Raw genomic sequence first — 23,523 nt, 5'->3', positions numbered from 1 at the left:
CTCACAGCTAGAAGCTTTTAACTGTATTTCCTATCCTCAAGCAAGGTTGCTAGTAAAATAATTATAGCATAGCAATGAATGAGGGTTGTCAGAGGCTTTAAAGAAAATCTGACTGATAGAAGCTGGAAAGGCTTCATTATCACATATCTTGAGAAGTACTTTGTACTAGAACTAATTTATTTGATGTCAGATAAATGACAGAATTTTGGTTTTTGTCTTAATGGAAGGCAATAAAACCCATTAAGGTTGGTGACTCTTTGGTGGAAGAAATACACAGGGGAAATCATGGCTTTTTTGGAAATACCAAATTGAGACTGAAATACTAAATGTGAGATTATGAATATGACTCCTTCTAAAAGTATGGGATGAGTGTCCTTGGTTAAAATAAAAATAACCTATACAAGCACTGTGGATGCCTTTTATTGAGTCTTATGGAGAAAGAAAGTAGGAAAGAATTGATATAAAATATCTAGGTGGTAGAGAATGAAGCCTTTCTGCTGCAAAGGAAATCACTCAATCTTAGTATAAGACAAGGAGTATGTAGAGTGATGAACTAAGAATCAGTAAGACTTGAGTTTCAATTCAGCCTCAAACATTTTTCTTTGTGATCCTATCTGACCATTTAATCATTTTTAGCCTCAGTTTCCTTGTCTGTAAAATAAGGATAATAATATTACCTATCTCACAGAGAAAGACCAAATAAATTAATGTCTGTAAAACACTTCCCAAGCCTTGAAACATTCTTCACTATTTTTAGAATCTCACTAGATTTCCTCAAGAACTAGAAAAGAACTCCCTGCAATATTTATGGAACAAAACAAATGAGACTAAGTCAAACATAAGCTTCAGAGTGCACAAGGGGTCAGCTACCTTCTAAGTGAAAATATATTCCTTTCATTCTTTCCTTTGGTTCCTCTGGAATTTCTCTAGGAAAATCTCTGGTCCTGAAAATGGCTGTAGATGTTTTCTTCTTGATGTTTGCTGCTTGTGATGTCCAAGGTCAAACCAGGCAATTCTTGCAAGAACAGGGGGTACAGAGTTTGAGTAAGAACATGATGTAGAGGAAATGAACTTAATAGAATGGATATGGATATGGGAAATGAAATGTCGTGCAAGAAATAGCAAGAATCAGGTATGATTGTATCACAGCATCTATAAAGAGGAGTAAAAAAGTAAGGTGGACATATAGGAAGAGATCCTATTGGGATTTCTATGTCCCATAGAAAGGTCCTACTCCATGTAAACCACATGATCTCTGGTGAAAGAAACCTGGCCCTGGGGCACAGGTGACCCTTCACTCAATTTTTATAATACTGTCTCCATTTTATGAGACAGCTTTCACAGTTCACTTCCCTTCCTCCCTTCCTCCCTTCCCTCCTTTCCTAGCTTTGCCTCCTTCCTTTTTCTCCCTCTGTCCACATAGAGTATCTTGCCCTTACCTAAAGATGTTCTTTAAAACAATTTTTTTCCTTTTGAATCTCTGAACCGTCCTAAGATATCTTAGGGTTTACTTGCAAGATTTCTTTCTTAAGGACCATGCCTTAAACCAAAACCACCCTGACCCTCACAGATTGATCAACTATGGCCAAGGCAAGCCCCAAATGATTATCATTGGGTCCTGACTGACTCAAAGTGAATTCATTTCTGATTTGGCCAGAAATGCTAAGGGTCTTCCCTTCCCAGGTTCATTTATTTAGAATTTTTCTTTTTGACTAGGTGAAAGAGGCCATTTTTTTGTTTCAGTTTCTGTCTAGCTTTAATCACTAAATGGATGTGGCCTCAGTTAAACTGAGACCTGTTGAAGACCTTAGTTTTAAAGTGCCAAGGACACTCACTGCATCCAGAGTCATCTTCAATCATCCTTATTTATATTAACCACTGACTCCGGAGAGGAAAGTGAGGCAGGTGACCTTGCACAGCCCTCCCTCCCTCACTCAAATCCAAGTCACTTGCCTATCAAAGCACCACCTCCCTGATTCACGGTCCTCCTTGAGAACCAAGGACAAGCAACAAAACATTACTTCATTTTCCTGGATTCCTACTCCAAAAATGAATCCCCTCGGGATGGGTGGGGCAACTTTAACTACAGGTTAACAAAGTGCAACTGGTGTTTGTGATGTCATGAAAGACTTAGTTCCCCTATCCTTAGTATCCCCTTAATATCCCCTATCCCTTTAGTTGGGATGTATAATCAAAAGCTTCAGTCCTGCTCTAGGTGTGTCTTCTCTGGAGAGAGCTATTATTCTCAACTTGCTGATTTTAATTTTAGCCACTTTATTTTTATTGCTAATTCAATCCTCTATCCTTCCTCTACTGGGGAATCTTGCTGCTAAAGAGACTACAAATTGGAATTAGATTAACACATGGTTCCTGTACTTGGAAGCATTTGAAATATCCTCTTTGCTGATTTTCTTGAAGTTCTTACTGGTAAGAGGCCCTGAGAAAAAAGGCCAGCTTTGTGCAGGTGGAAAGGACATCAAAGGGTTATCAGAGGTTCCCAGGGACAAAATGACAGATTCCCTCCGTAAGAGGCTAAGCAGGGAGAAGTGTCTGTAGACTCAATAGTGAATAGGATTTATGATCTCGGACTAGACCAGATCTATTAGAGTAAATTTATTTTTTTTCTTTCTCGAGTTTTGCAATAATTTGTGATGTATGGATGTTAACTATTCTCTAAAATTTTGATAGAAATCGTCTATGACTCCAGTAGGATCAGTTTTTATTTTCTTCAGAAGTTATTTTACACCTTGTTCTATTTCCTTTTCTGTGAGTGGGTTAAGATGTCTATCTGGTCTTTTAATAATTTGTGTATTTTATATTTTTGAAGGTAGTTTTCTATATTTTGGTATTCTCAGTTTGCATATAACTATGAATAACATGTTATTATTTTTCCTTTTTTGTTGATTTCAACTTGCTCCTTTGCTATTTTATTGATTTGTTTTCTGCTTTTTATTAATCAGATTAGCTAAACTTTTTTATTAGTCTTTTAAAAGAACTTTTACTTATCATTTCTGTTTTTTTCTCATTTTATCTATTCTTTGCTTTTAAAAATCTTCTTTTATACTTATTGTAGTTTGCTTATTTATTGACTTACTGGTTTTGAAAATATCTATTCATTTTATTAATTTTTTTCTTTTTCCATTTTCTTAATACATTAGAGGTTAGAATATGATTCTTTTCTACCAAGGACTGCTTTAGCTGAATCTCATAAACCTTAGTATGGTGAATGGTTTCATCATTGTCATTTCCTGTTACATAGTTATTATTTTTATTATTTGTTCTTTAGCCTAGCTGTGATTTAAAATTTAATTCTTAAAAATTTATTATTTTTTAAATAATCTCTGTGCCCTACAACATAGCCAAATTTTGCAAAAGTTCTATGTGGTGCAGAGAAGTATTGATTTCATTTATTACCCTGTGTAAAATATGCCATGTCTTTTAACTCTAGTTTCTCCAGATATTTGCTTAGTTCCAAATTTCCATTTTCTTTCTATTTCTGTCAAAAAAAAAATAGAATAAAGTCTCCTATCACTATTGTTATGTCTTTTTGAGACTCACATACTATTTTTTTGTGATTTTTTTTGTATGATTGAGATGTATTGTATACAATAAATTTATTCCTGATAATAATTGATTTGTTATATATGGTTCCTTTCAGCACAGTTCCCATGCTTATCCCTTTTTTGTAATGTCCAGGCTAACTTTCTGGAGGATCTCTGGATGGGCCGTGGTCTTTTAGGTGGAGAGGTGATGAAGCCAGGAGAGTCACTAAGAGGCTGGTCAAAGATGGAGTTCTGAATTTTGTCTGTGTCTGAGACTCTTCTGTATCTCTCACCCCTTAAGTACCTCAGTACAATTACATCACTATAGCACACTGAGCATGCAAGCGCTGTTCGAGCCCTTACATCACCATATTACACTAAGTATGTGCTTAACTAGAGTATAAAATCATTATCTCATCAATCACATTGAGAAGGTGCTTAACTGTAAGTATACCTTTTCAGAGTTCTGGCCCTCTATACTTTTTTAAAAAAAATATTTGTTTTTGTTTTTTTCTGATAACATCATGATAACTCCCACGTTTTTTGGATTTACTCACTGCATGTTAATTTCTTTTCTTCCCCTCAGTTTTATTTTGTGCAAGTCTTTGTTTTTTAAATGTGTTAATTGTGTTAATTGTAAAGCAACAGATTGTAGGGTTTTGTTTTCTTATGAAATGTTACTTCTCTATTTTGTTGGCTACTTAATACATTTACATTTAATGTTTTAAAAGTTTATATTTTCCTCCATTTGTTTCTAAAATTGAGGGTTTTTTTTTAATTATGATTTTCCCTCCTTCTTGGAAACACATTATAAAGTTAATTTTTTTTTAAGATGGTGGTCTTCCCAATGGCTCTATTACCTTGATCCCTGATTCTTTCTTCTAATTTATTAGCCCTCATTTTAGGGTTCTATTAATTCTCCTGTCTTTTGTTTGGTTATTAAGTTTATATTTTCCTCCATTTGTCTCTAAAATTGAGGGTTTTTTTTTTAATTATGATTTTCCCTCCTTCTTGGAAACACATTATAAAGTTAATTTTTTTAAAGATGGTGGTCTTCCCAATGGTTCTATTACCTTGATCCCTGATTCTTTCTTCTAATTTGTTAGTCCTCATTTTAGGGTTCTATTAATTCTCCTGTCTTTTGTCTGGTTATTATTATTATTATCATCTCTTTTTCCCTCTCAGTCAAGTAGATCCCTCATTCTTTTCCCTTTCACTCTCTTGTTCATTAACAAAAATGTTAATGTTCATTAACATTAACTTTTTGTGTATGTGTGCTCATTTTGAACAAGTATTTCTTTCAGTCTGCATCATCCTTTTTTTCCTTGCTATATATTCAAGACTTTCATTCTCTGATTTATGTTCCTCTAATCTGGTTACTTCTTTTCTCTGTATACTTTGTACAAACAAAGCCAATTATTACAAATGTCCAAGAGAATACCTTCCTAAAGTAAAGCATCTTCCCACCACTGTTGATCCTCTCCTGTTGACTTTAAAAAAAATGTTTTGCCTAGAAATCTCCTGCCCTGGGTCTATGTTCTTTTACTTCTGCAGGTGCTAGCTGTCCCCAGGGGTTCCAACTGCACTCTTCTATACAACAAGTAGTCTTTTCAGGCACCAAACACCTAGGCCTCATCCAGTAATAAGTTTTTATCTCCCTTCATCTAATAAAACATTCATTCATGGATTCCATTGCCAAGTCCAAAACAAGGGGCTCCTTCTTTCCTTGCTCCTTTATATAGACTCTTCTTCTGGGAACCACAAAAGTCATCTTCCCTTCTTTGGGAACTCTTGATTTGAGTCTGGGACATCACTCAATTCACCTCTATCCACCTTTAATCCCTTTCATGTAACCTCCCATATTTTAATGTAGGTTCACAAATGAAGCATTCACCTGTAGGCAGGATGTCACCAGGTTGTGTACAGTAATGCCCCATCTTTTCCCTGATGCCTCTCCAAAATTTCTGCTTTCATCCCTGCCTCAGAATGTATATTTAGAAAGGCATCTCTTACAGGTCTTTCAGTTGTTACTTTGTTGCTGTCTGCATTTATTCATTTTTGCATTTGTCATTTGGAGTGTTAGAGATGTATGTAATCTCTTCAACTCTGGTTTTCTTTTTTAAAAATAATTTTATTTTTTCATTAAATATTTACCAATTACATGTAAAGGAATTTTTAACAATCATTTACAAAATTTTAAGTTTCAGATTCTCTCCTTCTCTAACATCCTTTCTCCCTCCTTGAAGGCAAACATTTTGATTTCAATCATATATGTGAGGTCATGCTTAACATATTTTCATATTAATTATGTGGCAAAAGAAAATACAAACAAAATAAAAGGAAGAATAAAGTGTATTTTTCAATCTGCATTCAGAGTTCTTCCTTTCTTTGTCTAGAGGTAGATAACCTTTTTCATCATGGGTTCTTTAGAATTGTCTTGGATCATTGTCTTAATCATAATAAATTTTTCATAGTTTATTATTCTTACTATGCTGCTGTTATTGTGTACAATGGTCTCCTGATTCTGCTTACTTCACTTTTCATCATTTCATACTTTGTGTACAATGTTCTTCTGGTTCTGCTTACTTCACTTTTCATCAGTTCATATAAGTCTTCTGATATTTCCGAAATCATAATAACCTTCTTCGTTTCTCATATCACATCAGTACTTTATCATAATCACATGTCACAACTCATTTAGCCGTTCCCTTGTTGAGAGACATTCCCTCAATTTCCAATTCTTTGCCACCATCAAAAGAGCTATTATAAATATTTTTGTACAATTATGTGATTTTCTTTTTTTGATATTTTTGCAATACATCTCTTATTTTTTTTGCATTTGTTTTAAAAACTTTTGAATTTCAGATTCTCTTCTTTCCTCCCCACCTTCACCCCCATTGAGAAGGCACATGTGAAGTTGTACAAAATATTTCCATAAAAATCATGTTGTGACAGAAAACCTAGATTCCCCCTCCCTCCCCAAAAAACTCTCAAGAAAAAAAAAGTAACAAAAAATATGCTTCAATCTGTATTCAGATATGATCAGTTCTTTCTTTGGTATGAATAGCATTTTAAATCATAAGTCCTTCCAAGTAGTTGTGGATCATTGTATTGCTGAGAATATCATTCACAGGCTAATTATCCTATAATATTGCCCTCATTTTGTACACAGAACATTTTACTTTGTTTTAATTCATGGAGGATTCCAAGTTTTTCTGGGAGTATCCTGCTCATTCAAATAGTGAATTCATAGTAGAATTCATTTGTGAGCCCATCCAATTCTGGGGATTTTTCCTTATAAAGTTCAATAATAACTTCCTCAATATTTTTTCTAAGATAAAACTAAGTATTCTATTTCTTCTATTAATCCAGGAAGTTTGCATATTTTAAAATATTCATCCATTTCACTTAGATTGTCTCATAGGCATACAATTTGGCAAAATAGTTCCTAATAGTTGATTACTTTTTTTATCTTCATTTATATATTTGTGTATTTCACTTTTGAAATTTATTTTTTTAAAATTCAAAATAATTAGTGGTTTGTCTGTTTTATTAAGTTCTTCAAAAAACCATCTCCTAGTTTTAGTAATTAGTTCAGTGTTGGGGTTTTTTTTTTTAACATTGTTTTCTTAATTTTGCCTTTCATTTTTAGGATTTCAATTTTGGTGTTAATTTTTTTGGGAGGGAGTTTTAACTTGTGTTTTAGGGTTTTTTCGTTGCATGCTTTTTGTGTGAGATATTTTACCCCATTCTACATCTGCTTTTCCCTTTTCTTCTACTGCATTCTTCTTTCTTAACACTATTTTTTTAGATAACATCTCATCCTATTCAACAAACTCACAACTCACTTCTGTGTTCTTCTCTTAAAAGTTACACTTATTGTCTTCCCATTTAAAAATGTAAACAGTTTGACATAATAGAATCACTTATGATTTCTCTTTTCTGTTTACCTTTTTTTTTTTTTGCTTGTTTTTAAGTCTTGTATTTGAAAATCAAATTTTCTATTCAGCATTGCTCATTTTATTAGGAATTGAAAGTTCTTAATTTTATTCAATATCCATTTTTTTTCCTTGAAGGATTATACTAAGTTATGGTGAGTAGGTGATTCTTGGTTGTAATCCTTGCTCCTTTGCTCTCTGGTATATTCTCTTCCAATTTCTCCATTCCTTTAATGTAGAAATTTCTAAATCTTGTGTTATACTGACTGTTGCTCCACCGTATTTGAATTGTTTCTTTTCGTCCGTTTACAATGTTCTCTTCTTCGCCTAGGAATTCTAGAATTAGATTATAATATTCCTGGGAGGTTTCATTTTGGGATCTCTTCAGGTGAATTATTTCAATTTTTATTTTACTGACTAGTTCCTAAAATGTTAAGGCAGTTTTCCATAATAATTTCTGGAAAAGTGATGCTTTTTTGGGGGGGAGGGGGCATTCAGATAGTCAATAATTCTTAAATAATTTTTACTTAATCTATTTTTCAAGTCAGTTTTTTCCCAGTGAGATATTTCACATTTTTAAAAAATTTATTCCCTTCTTTTGATTTTTTTTGTCTCATTAAGATATTAATTTCTTTTTAAAAGAACAATTTTCTTCATTGAGCTTTTATGCTCCTTCCTTTTCCATGTGACTAATTCTACTTTTTAAGGAATTCTTTTCTTCACAGAATTTTTGTCTTTTTCTTTTTGGCCAATCCTGCTTTTTTAGGAATTCTCTTCAGTATATTTTTTGTGCCTTTTTTTTTAAAAAACTATTTGTCTATTCTATTTTTAAAGGTGTTATTTTCTTCAGTATTTTGTGTGTGTGTATGCGCAAGTTTATGCACCTCCTTTACCAAGCTGTTGATTTTTTCAAGACTTAATTGTAACATTGTCATTTCTTCTCCTAATTTTTGTATTACCTCTTATTAGATTTTAAAAATTTCTTTTAAGCTCTTCCAGGTTCTGAGCCCAATTCATATTTTTCATTGAGGACTTCCATGTTTCTTCTGAGTTTGTTTTGATCTTCCCTGTCACCATAGTAACTTTATAGGGTCAGATTCCTTTTTTATCATTTGCTCATTTTTCCAGACTATTTCTTGACTTTAAACTTTGTTAAAGTTGAGCTCTGCTCCAGAAGTAGAGAGACACTATCTCAAGCTTTACATTTACAGCTATTTTCATAGCTTATTCTGGATGTTCGTAAGTTTTCATTTCTTCCAGGATGGGATGATCTAGGGAGATGTATATTTACTACTCTCCTGGTCCATGCTCTGGTCTTTGAGCAACCACAAGTACTCTTTTCCTCTCTGGAACTATGAACAGAGTCTCTGTACCTCTGGCCATAAGTGCTGGTGCCTCTCTTAATTCTGGAGCTGTGACTTGGAAATGTTTCTGGCCAGAGTCCTTCACCCACTATGAGCAAAGGGACACCTGGAATTTCTTTCTGGCCACTTGTTTAGCTCCCTTACCATCCATGTACTATGAGCTTGGGAAGATGCAACTGCCAGTTCAGTTGCTCCCCAGGCCTCTGCTGGCTTGCTCTCAGATATTGCCTGTGTTGGGACTGAGTTCTACCCTCAACCTGATGTGACAGACCTTTTCTACCAACCTCTTAGGTTGTCTTGGGCTGGAAAATTGTCTTTTTGTGGGTTCTATCACTTCAGAATTTATTTTGAAGAATTATTTTAAAGTTTTTTGGAGAAGAATCTTGGAGAGGTCAGGAGAGTGTCTAGGGGATTTTTCCTTGCCACCTAGGCCTAATTATTTTTGACTCTTTTTTAAAAAGTCTCTCTTGAGATTCTTGATCTTTTGTTCCTTCAGATATATTTACCTCCCCCACCCCACTCCCAGCTTCTATAAAGTATTCTTTTGGTAGTTTGATTGTTGTAACACTGAATAAATTATTTTTTATAGTATCTTTTAAAAATTATTTTGTCATGATATAAGGACTTAATGTTTCTATTTCTATTTCTATATAGAGAGTTTTATAGTTACCATCATATAGAATTCTTTGCATGTTAAGGTATATTGGCTTTCAAATATTTTATATATTCTGTGATTATTTTGAGTGGGATTTTTTTTCTTCTAATTATGAGTTTTGTTGGCAATATACAGAAATGATTTCTGTGAATTTGTTAAATATCCTGAAATGTTTCTAAACTGATTCACATACTCTTTAATATATCATTATAATCTTATTTGTTAATATTTAATTTTCATTAGGGATATTTCTTTCTCCCGGTTTTGATATTTCATTCCTTAGGAGTTTAGAAGGTTTGTTCCACTTTTACATACTATTTATATTGAAGTTTACTATTGAAGTTAGTTGTTCTTTGACATATTTATTAGATTTCACTTTTAAATCCAAACATTTATGGAGTGTTTTATGGCAGATATAATATGTAAATGATTGGATTTGGATTCAGTAAGACCTTGTGTTGAAATCCTATCTTAGATACTTATCAGTTACTTGACCTATCATAGTAAGTCAGTTAACCTCTTTGTTTCAGTTTTGACATCTGTAAAATGAAGATATCACTAACCCTCAGAGAGGATCAAAAGAGATAACATATTTAAAGTGTTTAGCTGAAAGTGCTATATATAATTGCTGGGTATTCATCATCATTATTACTGTTAATAATAAAAACAGCTTGTTCAAATTTTTATGATGTTGATTTATTTCTTCTGTTAATCTTGAGTATTTATTGTCTTTTATGAGTATTTTTTAAATTTCATCTACTTTATCAGTTTTAAAAATTGCTCTGGCTCTGCTTTGTAACACATGTAAGGCTCCTGAATCCTATCATTGATGTGGCCCTGTCTCCTAAAGAAGATTAGAATTTGAACCTTGAGGTATTAACTATCCATTGGAGATAACAACCTACAAGTTTCATATTGGTAATATAGTTTTAAACAGGTGGTGATGGTGGTGGTGATATAGCACAATAGTATTCATTGATGTCTCAATTCATAAATCTCATTAAATTCTGAACATTTTTCTTCAGGTTAGAGATTAGTTAAAATGGGCCTTTAATAGGTGATAAGAAAGTTGTGCAAGTTTGGAGGTAATAAAAAGGAAGATTTAGGATAAAGAGAGAGTTATTTTATATATTGACAGAGCTCTCCGCTTTCCCAAGTATTTTTTCCTTATTGGAATAAAAGCCTTGTTGTGTATATAATAGCATCCTAAAACCTTTTTAGGAAGGTAACTGCAAACAAAAAAAAATTAGGTTCTTACCATTGTCTAGATGCAATATTAGCAGAATCAACTTGCAGAAAAATATACATTTAGAAAAATTTTCAGAGTCTGTTCAGTTTTTCTTTTTTTGTGTTACTCATCTTGAGCTTTCCCTGAATCCAAGTTTTACATTCCTCACTTGCCTTTCTTTCCCTTTGGCAGTGCAAATAAAATAGACCTGATTAGGGTTTTGTGGAAGATGTAGCCTAGAAAGGCAACAAGCATAAAATTTTCCTAATAAAACTGTTACATGTATTTAATGAGACCACCTGGTTCATTACTCTAGTTCTAGTTAAAATTTTGAACTAAATTAGAAACAAAATAGGACTCCCTTTAAAGATTTACATACTATTTCCCATCCCCTCTCCACTTTTCTCCCCATCCATAGAAACCATGGTTCCTATGGTTTCTTCATATATACTATAAAGACAGTCCAGCTTGGATGGCAACATATAGTCTAAAGTGTTGAAGGTCTCAGAGGTGATGTTTCATATTTGTAGTTTTGGCATTTAGCTTCAGAGGAGCTTCTAGAAGCAGCACAGGATGCTGGAGAGAAGGGACTACATGGAACTTACATAAAGTAAGGTTCAAGATCTCTCTGCCCCAGATTGTGGATAATATCATGTTTACTGGGATGTGTCAGTCAAAATACCTCTCTTGCTCTCTTGTCCTTAACTCCTAAATAACTGTTTTTCTGGATCCTCCCTAATCATCACATCTGGTGCCTAGGATGAACTAATGGTGGCAGAGAGGTCCATTTTCTTATTTTTTATATTTTGTTCTCTAGTCAGCCAGGAGACACAATTATCTCAAAACAATGGTATTTAATGAAAATGAAAAATAGAACATTCAGAGGTACACTTTCCCACATAGACACTTATTCCTCTATATTTCCCTATCTATATGTACAGATATGTAAATATATTACATATGTATATGTAAATATACACACATATGTGTAATGTAAATATATACACATATATTTGTGTCTATGTGTATGAATATATGCATACATATACATATGTACAGTCCTGGTACAGTGCTTGAGCATACATAAAACTAGCTTTGCTTTCATTCTCTAGATACAATCCCTTTAAAAGAGAGTGACTTTTTGAATTTTTTTTTTTTTTTTTTTTTTACAAATTTATTGTTGCTATTTACTCAATAGGACTTGATGATCACCTGGTTCTGCTCATTTCACTCATCATCAATTCATAGAAGTGTCTCTCCAGTCCTCTTTGAAATCATCCTGCTGGTCATTTCTTACAGAACAATAATATTCCATAACATGCATATACCACAATTTATTCAGCCATTCACAACTATATATAAAAAACTTCTAGGTTACTTAGGTTGTCTTACTTAATCCTCACACAAAATAGTTATCTTTAATTTTTGTAGAGTTGAGGAAATTGAGGTTGAAAGAGATTAAATAATCCATTGCAGCCTGGAAGTATCTGGGCTTGGATGCAAACTCACGTATGTCTTCCTCACTCTTGAGTTCACTGCTTTTATCCACTAGGCCATGCAAGCACTAAACCTTGTATCTCACTTTCCTCATTTATAAAATGAGGGGGTTGTACTCCATGGCCTCCAAGGTCTTTTCCAGTTCTAAACTGATGATGCTCCTAGAATTTAAAATAAATCAATTTTATTTTGAGCAGGGTATTTAGTTAGGTGAGGGATTATGCTTGGAGAAAGGTAAATACTATCCAAAACTGAAGCAAATATCAGGGAACTCAAACTAAAAAAGGGAGTAATGGTGATCATTTCTTCAGATTCATAAATGTAAGAAATTCATATTATAATGATAGACAAAATTTATATAGTGCCTACTATGTATTAGGCACTATATTAAGTGCTTATAAATACCATGTCATTTGATCTTAACAACCCTGAGGAATAGGTACTATTTTTATTTCCATTTTATAGGTCAGGAAACTGACCTATATATCTGTCTGCCAGAACTCATGATAATAATCAGTAAGCATTGGCCAGGAGCCTACAAACAAGATTTTCTTGAAGTCCTCTACCTAGTTCTGTAATTTGATCCAAGAGTAATCCTTTGAATTCTCTTCTCCCAAAGTCCCTGGGAAATATAAAGCAGGTGCTTGTTTTCATGGTTCTTCCTTTGGATAGGGTTTCTCATCATGTTGGATTTCTTAGTCTGGGGAATTCAATAACAATTTTTAAACTTCAGATGGTTGATGAAATACCATGGGTCAACTCTAACTCTCTTATGTTTCTTGGTTTCAGAAACCCATAATTTAGGACGGATGTCATATGTCCTGCCACCTAGGTGGTTGTTGCCTTCCTCTAGTTCTTGTATGATGGATTTTAGACATGAATGAAAATAGGTTTATTTAATCTTTTACCCATGTCATAAAGAGGTAGCTAAGTGGCACAGTGGATGGAGTGCTGGGCTCTGGGCTCAGGAAAACATCTCCTTGAGTTCAAGTCTGGTCTCAGACACTAGCTGTGTGTCTGGGCAAGTCACTTAATCCTCTCCATCTAAGTTTTCTCATCTGTAAAATGAGATTTATTTTTTGCCAATAAAGCTCCAAATGGAGTCATAAGGAGTTGAACTTCTCTGAACAACTATGTAAGAAAAAAAGAAAACAGAGTGAATTGGGCTATTGGATGGCTGAGGGGAGGGGGAGAAAAGGAAAATTATCCAAATCCATATGCTTCCAGATCTATTTTTAACATAAAGTCAAATCTGACTATTCATTCCTTTGTTTAAAACATAGTAATTTTGCTACTGGCATAGTCAAAACATTATATATTCTTATTGTGGAAAGAAAAATGATTAAGACATAATTTCTGTCTTCACAGAATTTATTGTCTAGTATAAACTTTTCAAAAGAGCTGCCTCCTCTCCTAGTTACTTTCTAAGTGGTGTGGTGCCGAGTTCAGATATTACAACAGACTAACTAGTTCTGTGATCCTGGGCAAGCCATTTTCCTTTCTCAAAACTCAGTTGCCTCATCTATAAAATGAAAGTAATAATTGCACTTATCTAATTTGAAAACATATGCAAAACAGTCCTCTGAAAAGTGCTATCTAAATTCTAGCTATTATTATATTGAGGATATGCTAAAGCTTCTTGTGATTTTCAACCTGAACCCTCTTCTTAAATGTGAACACTTCTTCAACATATAAAGATGGGCCTGTCACATTTCCAGGTTGTTGACTCTTCCAAGGACTTGGGCCCTGAAGAGACCTTGAAGTTTCTGATCACCTGATTTAATCAGCAGACCATTTCCCATTCACAGATGATCTGTTTGAATGTATTTCCCAGTGATTAGTATATTCGCACTCCTCTTACAGTCTCCACCTCTGTTCTATAGAACTCTGCTACCAAAAAAACCATATCTGCCACTACTCCAGGTATGCTCCTTCATTCCTATCTACTTCAACCATATGTCACCTATATCCCATTTTAGGTCTATCTGTCCCTTCCATTGTGCCTTCTAGAACCTCTCACTCCCAAATTAACACATTTCTTTTGACACTGAAGCTTTTTTGTTAATCCTTTCATCTTCTGGCACTTAATGAGATCTCATTGCCTCAAGATGATACTACCCCAGCCATATATTTAGTATTGATTGTACCTTCTCTCATCCCCTGGAATATTCCTGATTCCCTATTGCTGCTTTAAGATTCTCCTTGTCCCACTATTTACTCAGCAATCTTTTGCCTATTCAAATTTATTATCTGAATCTAGGTCTTGATGGCTGTTATCTGTCATCCTTTAGAGACATTACTTTCTCTTTTTAATGACTCAGACTCTCTCTTTCCACATCATATATATATCCTAGAGTTCTTCAAGAAATATAACAGATATTTCAAATACGCTTAATTCTTCAGTTTTTAATCTATCCATCTCACATGATTTATTTCTCTACTACAATGGTTATACTTCTGATTCAAGAACTCCAAAATTCCTTTTTATATTTTCATAATAATTTTATACCTTGTGCTATTTTTCATAGTCACTGTGACGTCCAAACCCTACATCCTTCAGAATTTTCCCAGACCCGTGCTGTAGCTATACATTTCCTCCTCTTCCAATCTCAACCAATTCAACATTTCTCTAATCTATTTTTCTCTCAAATCCCCATCATGTTCTCTTGTCTTGTTGTTACACAATGCCCTGCCAAACCACAGTTCCTGATAACTCCCATCATACACCTTCTCAGTCCTCCTCATGTATTTGGAGGAAATCACAATACAACGTTGACTGGGACCCCTATAAATTTATGTTCTCTAATCTCAACTAAGCCTTAACAAGACAATCCTATTTCTCTCTCATTCTCTATTGCACCTACCACAGCAACTCTTGTAGAACTGTTTTTCTTCAGACCTACTAAAGTACCTCACCCACTCAATTGTCTTCAAACTTCCCTGAAAAAATTTTGGGTCATTCCCTGAGAACTTTCTTTTCTACTCTTCCCCCCCGTGATAGTATCCCCTACCAGGTCCACTTCTCTAGTTTCTGATGAAAAGATGGCCCTTCCAACCAAAGCCAAGCATCGTGTGCATGCTCAATCCAATTCATTGTGCACTTCCCATCCCTAGCATCTTCCATCTTTCCCTCTCAGATGTGACCAGAATCTCCCCTATACATTTCAAGAACTCTTAGCTCCCCACAGTCATATCTAACTGTGACACAGCCTACTGTCCCTTCTCTGGCCTCTCCTTCTAAGCTAAACTGTCTTGAAAAGTCATCTATCTCCTGTTCATCTTTTTTCTCCTCTTAATCTTTTGAATCTCTTTTAAATCCTCACTAATCTAGTTTCTGACCCCATCATTCAAATGAAACCACTCTTTCCAGTTGTCATTAATCTCTTAACTGCCAAATCTAATGAACTTTTCCTATTCTCATTCATTTTTAGTCCTCTGAAATCTGACTCTGTTAATCAGTTTCTTATCCTATATACTTTCTCTGGGTATTTCTCTCATCAATAGTGATTTGGAACACTCTTTCATATGAGTAGAAATAGTTTCAATTTCATCATCTGAAAATTGTCTATTCATATCCTTTGACCATTTGTCAATTGGAGAATGGCTTGATTTCTTATAAAGTAGAGTCAATTCTCTCTATATTTTGGAAATGAGGCCTTTATCAGAACTTTTAACTGTAATAATGTTTTCCCAGTGTTTTGCTTCCCTTCTAATCTTGTCTGCATTAGTTTTGTTTGTACAAAAGGGTACAAAAGCTTTTTAATTTGATATAATCAAAATTTTCTATTTTGCGATCAATAATGATCTCTAGTTCTTCTTTGGTCATAAATCCCTTCCTCTTCCACAGGTCTGAGAGATAAACTACCTTATGTTCTTCTAATTTATTTATGATCTCATTCTTTATGCCTTGCTCATGAATCCATTTTGACCTTATCTTGGTGTACGGTGTTAAGTGTGGGTCCATGGCCAGTTTCTGACATACTATTTTCCAGTTTTCCCAGCAGTTTCTGTCAAATAGTGAATTCTTATCCCAAAAGTTGGGGTCTTTGGGTTTGTCAAACACTAGATTGCTATGGTTATTGACTACTTTGTCCTGTGAATCTAACCTATTCTACTGATCAACTAATCTATTTCTTAGCCAATGTCAAATTTTCCTATCACTTCTAATCGCACATAATTCTTCATCTAAATTCAAAGCCTTGGTGACATCCTTTACTCTCCCCTTTCACTCTAATGCTGCTTTTTCCTTCACAACACCTCTCACAGATACAACGTCTAATTTGCCCTCCCAGAGCCACAACCCTACTTCAGGTCTAACCCATTTCTGTCCTGGAGCTCTCCCCAGGACAACCCATCCCCACTCATCTGCCAAAACTTTCATTTTATAGCAAAGTTCTGATCGTGTAATCACCTTACTTGCTAAAACTGCAGTGACTGCTTGTTGACATTTAAAACTTCATAAGCTGGTCCATTCCTGTCTTTTCATTCTTATGTATTGCTCCCCTCCGACCTCTCCAAGATGTAGCCCAAAGATCTGTTATCCCTCATACTGCTCCATTTCCTGTCTTTGTTGCTATGGCTCCCATACGTAGAATGATGACCTTCCTTACCTCCATCTTCTGGAATTTCTGCCTTCCTTCAAAACTGCCTGCCAGAGACTTTTCCCAGGCCTCTTGATTGATTAATTTGCCAATAGAGGTGTACCATCTTGAAAGGTCGTAAAGATTAGAAACCTGGTGAAGATATTTTTTTGTTTTGTAAAGTTACAAGTCAAGGCTTTTTGTGGGCCTGCAGAGCAGCAGCACAGCAGGCAAGGCTGATCTTCTAAAGCCATCTCCCTTCTACTCACTGACCACAGAGATGATTGAAACATCTCTAATTGTAGGTAGACTGGAACAGACTGACTCACAGGATAATAGATTCTGAGCTATAAGGGAACTTTGAGATCATATAGCTGAACCCCTAGGGATTGACAGATAAAGAATCAGAGATCCAAAGAAAGGGAGTAACTTGCCCAAATAATCTGCATAGGCAGTAATTAATTGAACTGGGAGTCAAACCCAGTTGTTGTGTTTTTTTTCCCTCCAAATCTGGCACCCTTAGCACCAGGATGTCTGAAATGTAAAAAAAAGCTTATGTTTTTTTTATATGGAAGAAAATATTTCTGAATTCAAGCCTGGTTCATTGAGGAAGTTCCTATGGGGTCCTGTGATGACTTAGTCCTCTCAGGAAGAAGGAATAATACTTCTCTAAATAGGTCATTTATTTGTTCAGTTACTGCTTCTGTTGGAGACTCTTACTTAGTCTCTCCCTTAACTAGCAAAGGTTATTGTTGGTTGGTTGGTTAGTTGTCGTCCTTTGTTCTCAAAGAAGACTGAAATGACATCATTATATTAAAGTTAATGTGTCCACCTGTGGCCAAACAGATCAATATAAATTCTAAATATTCTGCCACATGTTGGATCCAAATAGTTCCTAGGAACATTTGAGGTGGGTTCTTTTAACTTTGCACATCTTGCATTTCTCCAGGGCTAATTCAATTCTGCTTTGCTCACAGAGCACAGTACCTTCTCAGATGTCATGTAATCGATTCTAAAGTTCTTAGGAGAGATCTTGACAAATGTCCTTGTATCACTTTTTCTGACCACCTTGTGAGTTTTTGTTCTGTGGGATTTCTTCATAAAAGAGTCTTTTTGGCAAGTATCCATTTGGCATTTGAACAATGCGCTCAGCCCAACAGAGTCATGTTCTCTGCAGTAGAGTTTGAAGGCTTGCCAGTTTAAATTGAGAAGGATTTCTGTGTCTGGACCTCCTCCTGGTCCTCCTGGACCTCTTCAGAATCTTCCTAAGACAATTCAAATGGAAGCGATTGTTTCCTGGCAAGGCACTGGTAGGCTGTCCAGGTTCACAGGCACCCAACCCTGAGGTCAGCACAAAGGTGCTTCAGTTTGGTGGTCAGGCTAACACTTCTTCTCTTCCACACTTTTCTTCAGAGTCTCCCAAACACTGAGCTAGCTCTCCAGTGCATGTGTCGGCCTCATTATCAATGTTTACATCCCTGGAAAGTATAGTGTCAAGGTAAGTAACTGCTGTAACTGATATTTCTACCTACGACAGTGTGGTGCTGGCTAATGGAGTAACTGTTTTCTTGATGTTAGCCCAAAATTAGCACAAGTAGCAGAGAATCAATCCATAATTTATTGCATCTCAGCTTTGGAGGATGCATTGAGTCCACAATCATCTATAAACAAAAAGTCATGCACCAAATACTTGCTCCACACTAGTTCTGTCTTGTAGCTTTTTCAAGTTGAAAAATTGACTATCAGGGCAGTTACTGACTTTGATTCTGTGTTCATTCTCATTGAAGATGTTTGATGACATGGCTGAAAACATGCTAAAAAGCATGGGAGCAAGCACACACTTGTTTCACTCCACTAGTGACTGGGAAAGCTTGAAAGCATCGTCCATTGTCCGAAACCCAGGCAAGCATGCCATAACAAAACTGATGTACAGTATTGATGAATTTCTCTGGGCAACCAAATTTTGACATTATTTTCCATAAGCCCAACAGTATCAAAGAGCTTGTTCAGATTTAGAACTGTGTGTCCAGACCTCTGTTCTGCTCCTGGCATTTCTCCTGGAGTTCTCAGGCAGCAAACACCATGTCTACTGTTCTTTGGTTCCTTCTGAAGCCACATTGGCTATTAGTAGATGACCTTTTTCCAGGTGTAGAATCAGTCTATTAAGAAAGACTGGAGAGATTCTTGCCAGCAACGAGTAAGAGAGAGACCTCCCTGTGCATTTGCACAGGACAGTCTGTTCCCTTTATCTTTATAGAAATGGACAAAGGAGGCATTTTTGAACTTCTGGTGCAGAACCTCCTCTTGCTAAATCATCTGAAAAATTTTAGTCAATTTTTGTATAAGCAATGGCCCCCTACTTCGTAAACCTCAGATGGAATAGAATCAACACCCAGTGCTTTGCAAAGTAGTCTAATGAAATTCAAAATCTCTTCTTTAATTGGCGTTTCAGCTAAGGAGTAATTGAATTCAATTTGAGGTAAATGGTCAATAGTTTTAGTATTGATGCTGGTCTGTTGAGAACACTATGGAAGTTTTCAGCCTCTCTCTCTAGGATCATTTCCTTATTGCTAATCAATGTAACTCCACCAACACTGAGTAGTTAAGATGCACCTTAGCTCTTTGGTCCATAAATATAGTCTTCAATAAATCATAAATGTGCATTGTATTATTTCTATCGACATAAAACTGAATTTTATCCGCCTTCTTTCTGAACCCTTGAATCCTGCATCTCTCTTAATCTTTTGATCATACTTTTACTTTTTTGGGGACTGAATGCTACCTTTTTAGAGATGGATAAATTATCCTGCTTAGTACACCCTATGGAGTTCTTAGTTTTCATTTAGCAGTTTTTGAATTTCCCCATCAATTTCATCAAACTAGCCTTGATGTTTGCATGTGTTCTGACTGAGATGAGCAAATGCAATGCTGTACAGAAAATCTCTGAAAGCTTTCCATTCCTTTTTTATTCCACTATCATCAACTGTGTGTTGACTCAATTTACCCTCAGGCCAGGATTGGGCAGGCAGAAAACTTTTAGGGCACTTTTTCTAGCCATTTCTCCCACCTGGAAGTGAGCATTATGATCCTTAAAAGGCTGCTCATACATTCGGGAGTTATATCTTTTGATTTGTCACTAAATTGGATTTAAGTGAGTCAGAACTGAATGCATGAAGTCTTTGAATTCACGTTTCCAGAGTCAGCACTTCTAATGAAAGGACAAGAGTCAAAAATGACTGGTGATGACTAGAGATACAATGGATGACCTTGGTGTCTTGGATATCAAACCAAGCTCTTAAGTGCTCCACAGCACTTGCTTAACCTGCCTTCATGACTGTTGGAACAGATTATTCTCATTCACCCATTCTACTAGGGAAAGTCTTCATAGGCTTGGGGTAGACGCCCCCCCTCCAAATCACAGTAGGTTTGAGACCTGTTGGTTACTATCCTCAGTATGTTTTAGCCCATCTGCCAAAATGGTTTACCAGAATGTGGCTACTGGGCATGCTATAGCTTCTTGGAACCACAGCTGAGTTAGGTGAATCAGGTGGATACGAAAAGTGAAAAGAAGCTTTGTAAAGGGCTTGGCAGACCAGAGATACTGGTCTTTCCTGAATAAAGCTATATATATATATACTTTATTCATGCTATATAATGTATATATAGCAAGTTGACTCTTGTAAATATTAGGGATGATTTTGCAAAATCAAATGGATAGAATTAGTTTTGTAAAATTTGTTAAGATAAACTAAAAATATGTATTCTTAAAAAGGAATATATAGATATATGTAGATATAGAAAGATAGTTAGAAATATAGGTATATATAACACCTGCTCTGTGCTAGACACTATGATAAGCATCTTACAAATCTTTGGTTTGATAAAATACCTCTGGCAAGGTGGGTTGTTGTTATCCCCATTTTATAGTTAAAGAAACTGAAGTAAATAGAGCTCAAATGAGCTGTCTGACATCACACAGCTAGATTTGAGACTGGATTTGCACTCAGGACTTTGTGATTTCCAGCCCAGTGCTTTTATCCACTACATTGACATGGTTACCTTGACTAAAAATGTACCATCTAAATCACAGTTTGATATTTTTAATTTCTCTTGTAAAACTTTTATCTTAAGTTTTATTTTCCTACTAAAATGCTTCAGTTAGATTAACACTATTCTTTTCTCAATCATATAGTCTTCATGTAAAAGATTTTTGTCATTATTGTAGAGTACACTATAAATAAAAGCTTAATACAGGACAGTGGCCCCTGATTTTCCCAATTGTGAGAAAGGTCCCAACTGTAGGGATATCACAGAGTATGTTAAGATTCATATTGACAACAAAGTAAATTTAAAAGAAAATACTGCAAACTGGGGCTAAACTGTGGCATAGACAATATTATTATTTAACTACTATTTTTGGTACAATTTTATCTATGAAGTTTTTGTTAACATGTTATTTTTTGTAACATGTTATTTTTCTCATAAAACCCTTTAGGAGGTGAATGGGGAGAAAAAACCAGCCCTTTCCAAAAGGTGAGCTCTGTGGTTTTCAAATGAAGGCCCATTACATCTTTTCTTACTCTTTCCACTACTCTCCTTATGACCATAAGACTCAGTTTACTCTTTTTTGTGACATTTATCTATCTGATTCTATATGTTACAGTAATCTTTAAAATCAGCATAGTCTGGTGGAGAGATCACTGTTCTGGAAATCAGAAGATATGAATTCTAATCCTAGTTGTGCACCATGGCCTTTGGCAAGTTGACTCTCGTAATAGTTTCCTTAATTTCACATCTTGCCTCCACAATTATCTGTGACCCACATTGTTTTAATTTCCCTTTGTCTATTTCTTCATCCATTAAACTGGCATGATAATACCTGCCATGGCTACTTCCTGAGTTTTTCATAAAAGTACTTTCTGACAATTGTAAAAAAAAAAGTACTTGCACAAATTTAAGATATTAATTTTTCAAATCTCATATTTTTTCACACATTAGACAACCTCCTTCTCCGTATTTGTTATATGTATAGCATGGTTCTTTGTCTTCACTAACATTGTCTTTTCATACCAACAGTTGTGACCCAAAACTCTTCAAAAGACTGTCATCCCAAAGTCCAATCAAGGTTGCCATATTCTCATCAGATTTCATCATTATTAAAAGAAGATCACTTGTCCAGAGATAATCAGATACCCCACTTTTATCAGACTAGACCCAAATTATTACAACTTCCAAAGCCAAAGCTCACACTTGTAGAACCCTGGAAAGACAAGGAAAAAAGCCAGGAACTATCCTACAATCAGAAAATGGCTGACCTGTTACCCTATCTTGATAGTTGGAATATGGCTAAACCACCTATACTCCAGAAATGCCATTATATGGCCACAGTTTTGCCTTCAATATATCAGGAGTACAGTGTTAAGAGAATTTTTTTAACTTTGCCAACCCCAGAATAAAATGTATAATCCCAACTCAGATCTGACCATGAGATTCTGTCTCTAGTTCACTAACCCCTGGGCAGAAAATCCTTTGGATTCTGACCAGATTCCTAAGGTTCTATATTATCTGTTATATTTCAACCAGCAGGCCATGACTCGCACTAATTGACATTGCTTTGAGGTCCTACTTAGTGTCCCTACTTCTACAACAGAACTCCATTAACATGCCCATATTTCTAGGCTGAGGCTTTGCTGAGTCATAATTCCAGGAACACACCTTAATTGTATTATGTTTATTATTATTATTTATTCATATTGTATAATTATAATATATAAATAAATGTATTATATATTATAAATGTTATAATATATAAAATATATGTACAAAATTATATATATATATATATATATATATATATATAAAATATTGTCATAGAGCTACAAGTAACATCATTGCCATGTCTTGACCAGTGTTCTACATTTGTGACAAATTTAGACCCGAGTCCCTGGATCAGGGTTTCAGGTTTGAAGTCAACGCATTCTCGTCTCTACTCCAGAACCAGGGCTGACACCAGTCTCTGTGCAAAGGTCACAATTGTGCCTCTACCAACAGTTTGCAACCCTATATACACTACCTTCATGAAGAATAGTCATGGTTATTCCATTATCTGGTGTTCAATTCTTGGTCAAGACAAAAGCTATATCATCCCTTGGTTTTCAGCTCTGGACCAAAGCCACAGATCAATCGTGCAGCATGCTGTTATTTTAGTCTTTACCCCCTAAGCTCCATTGGAATCAAATACTAAATGAAGCACATATTTGGACCATTACCCCCATAGTATACCTCCAATGATACTAAAACTAAGGACTCTTTGGACTGTTACTTCCATGGTATACCTCTCCCACCCACTGGATTGAGACACCTTATACAAGATGGTTATAATGAATGTTGCTTCATTTTTTTTTTGACGTCTGAAAGTGATATTCATCCTTCACCCCTATTTCTTTTTATCCTTTGCCTTGATATTCTAGGTGTTTTTTTTAAGTAAATTTTGTTTTTAATATTGATAAAACATTAAAAGTCTAAATTAATATTTTTGTCTTAGTTTTATTATATTAGCATAAGTACTCTGATATTGAAGGTATTCTTTATTTCTTTTAGGATTACTCTTTAAGTAAAGCTCTAAGACTTTTGCAAGTTTTCAAGAGCCAGATAATTTATACATGTTATTTGGAGTGGGATTTGTCTTTTTATTATTGGTTTTTCTGCTTTTTTGTTAT

General features: G+C 35.0%; 2 long non-coding RNA genes across 4 annotated transcripts; one reads left to right on the top strand and one right to left on the bottom strand.

The window, feature by feature from the left end:
* The first annotated feature begins 1,789 nt into the window (after positions 1-1,789).
* On the top strand, positions 1,790-22,528 carry LOC116422360. 2 transcript variants are annotated; one of them, XR_004232966.1, is made up of 4 exons: positions 1,790-2,215; positions 18,218-18,302; positions 21,300-21,337; positions 21,881-22,528. It is a non-coding gene; the product is annotated as an uncharacterized LOC116422360 (long non-coding RNA). The 2 variants fall into 2 exon arrangements; XR_004232965.1 differs by having other exon boundaries at positions 1,792-2,427.
* LOC116422361 lies at positions 11,874-18,221 on the bottom strand. 2 transcript variants are annotated; one of them, XR_004232967.1, is made up of 3 exons: positions 16,636-18,221; positions 12,791-12,924; positions 11,874-12,385 (listed from the first exon to the last, which is right to left on the bottom strand). It is a non-coding gene; the product is annotated as an uncharacterized LOC116422361 (long non-coding RNA). The 2 variants fall into 2 exon arrangements; XR_004232968.1 differs by having other exon boundaries at positions 16,641-18,221.
* Positions 22,529-23,523: the final 995 nt, after the last annotated feature.

This window comes from Sarcophilus harrisii, chromosome 3 (assembly GCF_902635505.1).
Source record: "Sarcophilus harrisii chromosome 3, mSarHar1.11, whole genome shotgun sequence".
Lineage (NCBI taxonomy): Eukaryota > Metazoa > Chordata > Mammalia > Dasyuromorphia > Dasyuridae > Sarcophilus > Sarcophilus harrisii.
The sequence above is the reverse complement of the archived record's forward strand: the minus strand, read 5'-3'. Positions and strand labels throughout refer to the sequence as shown.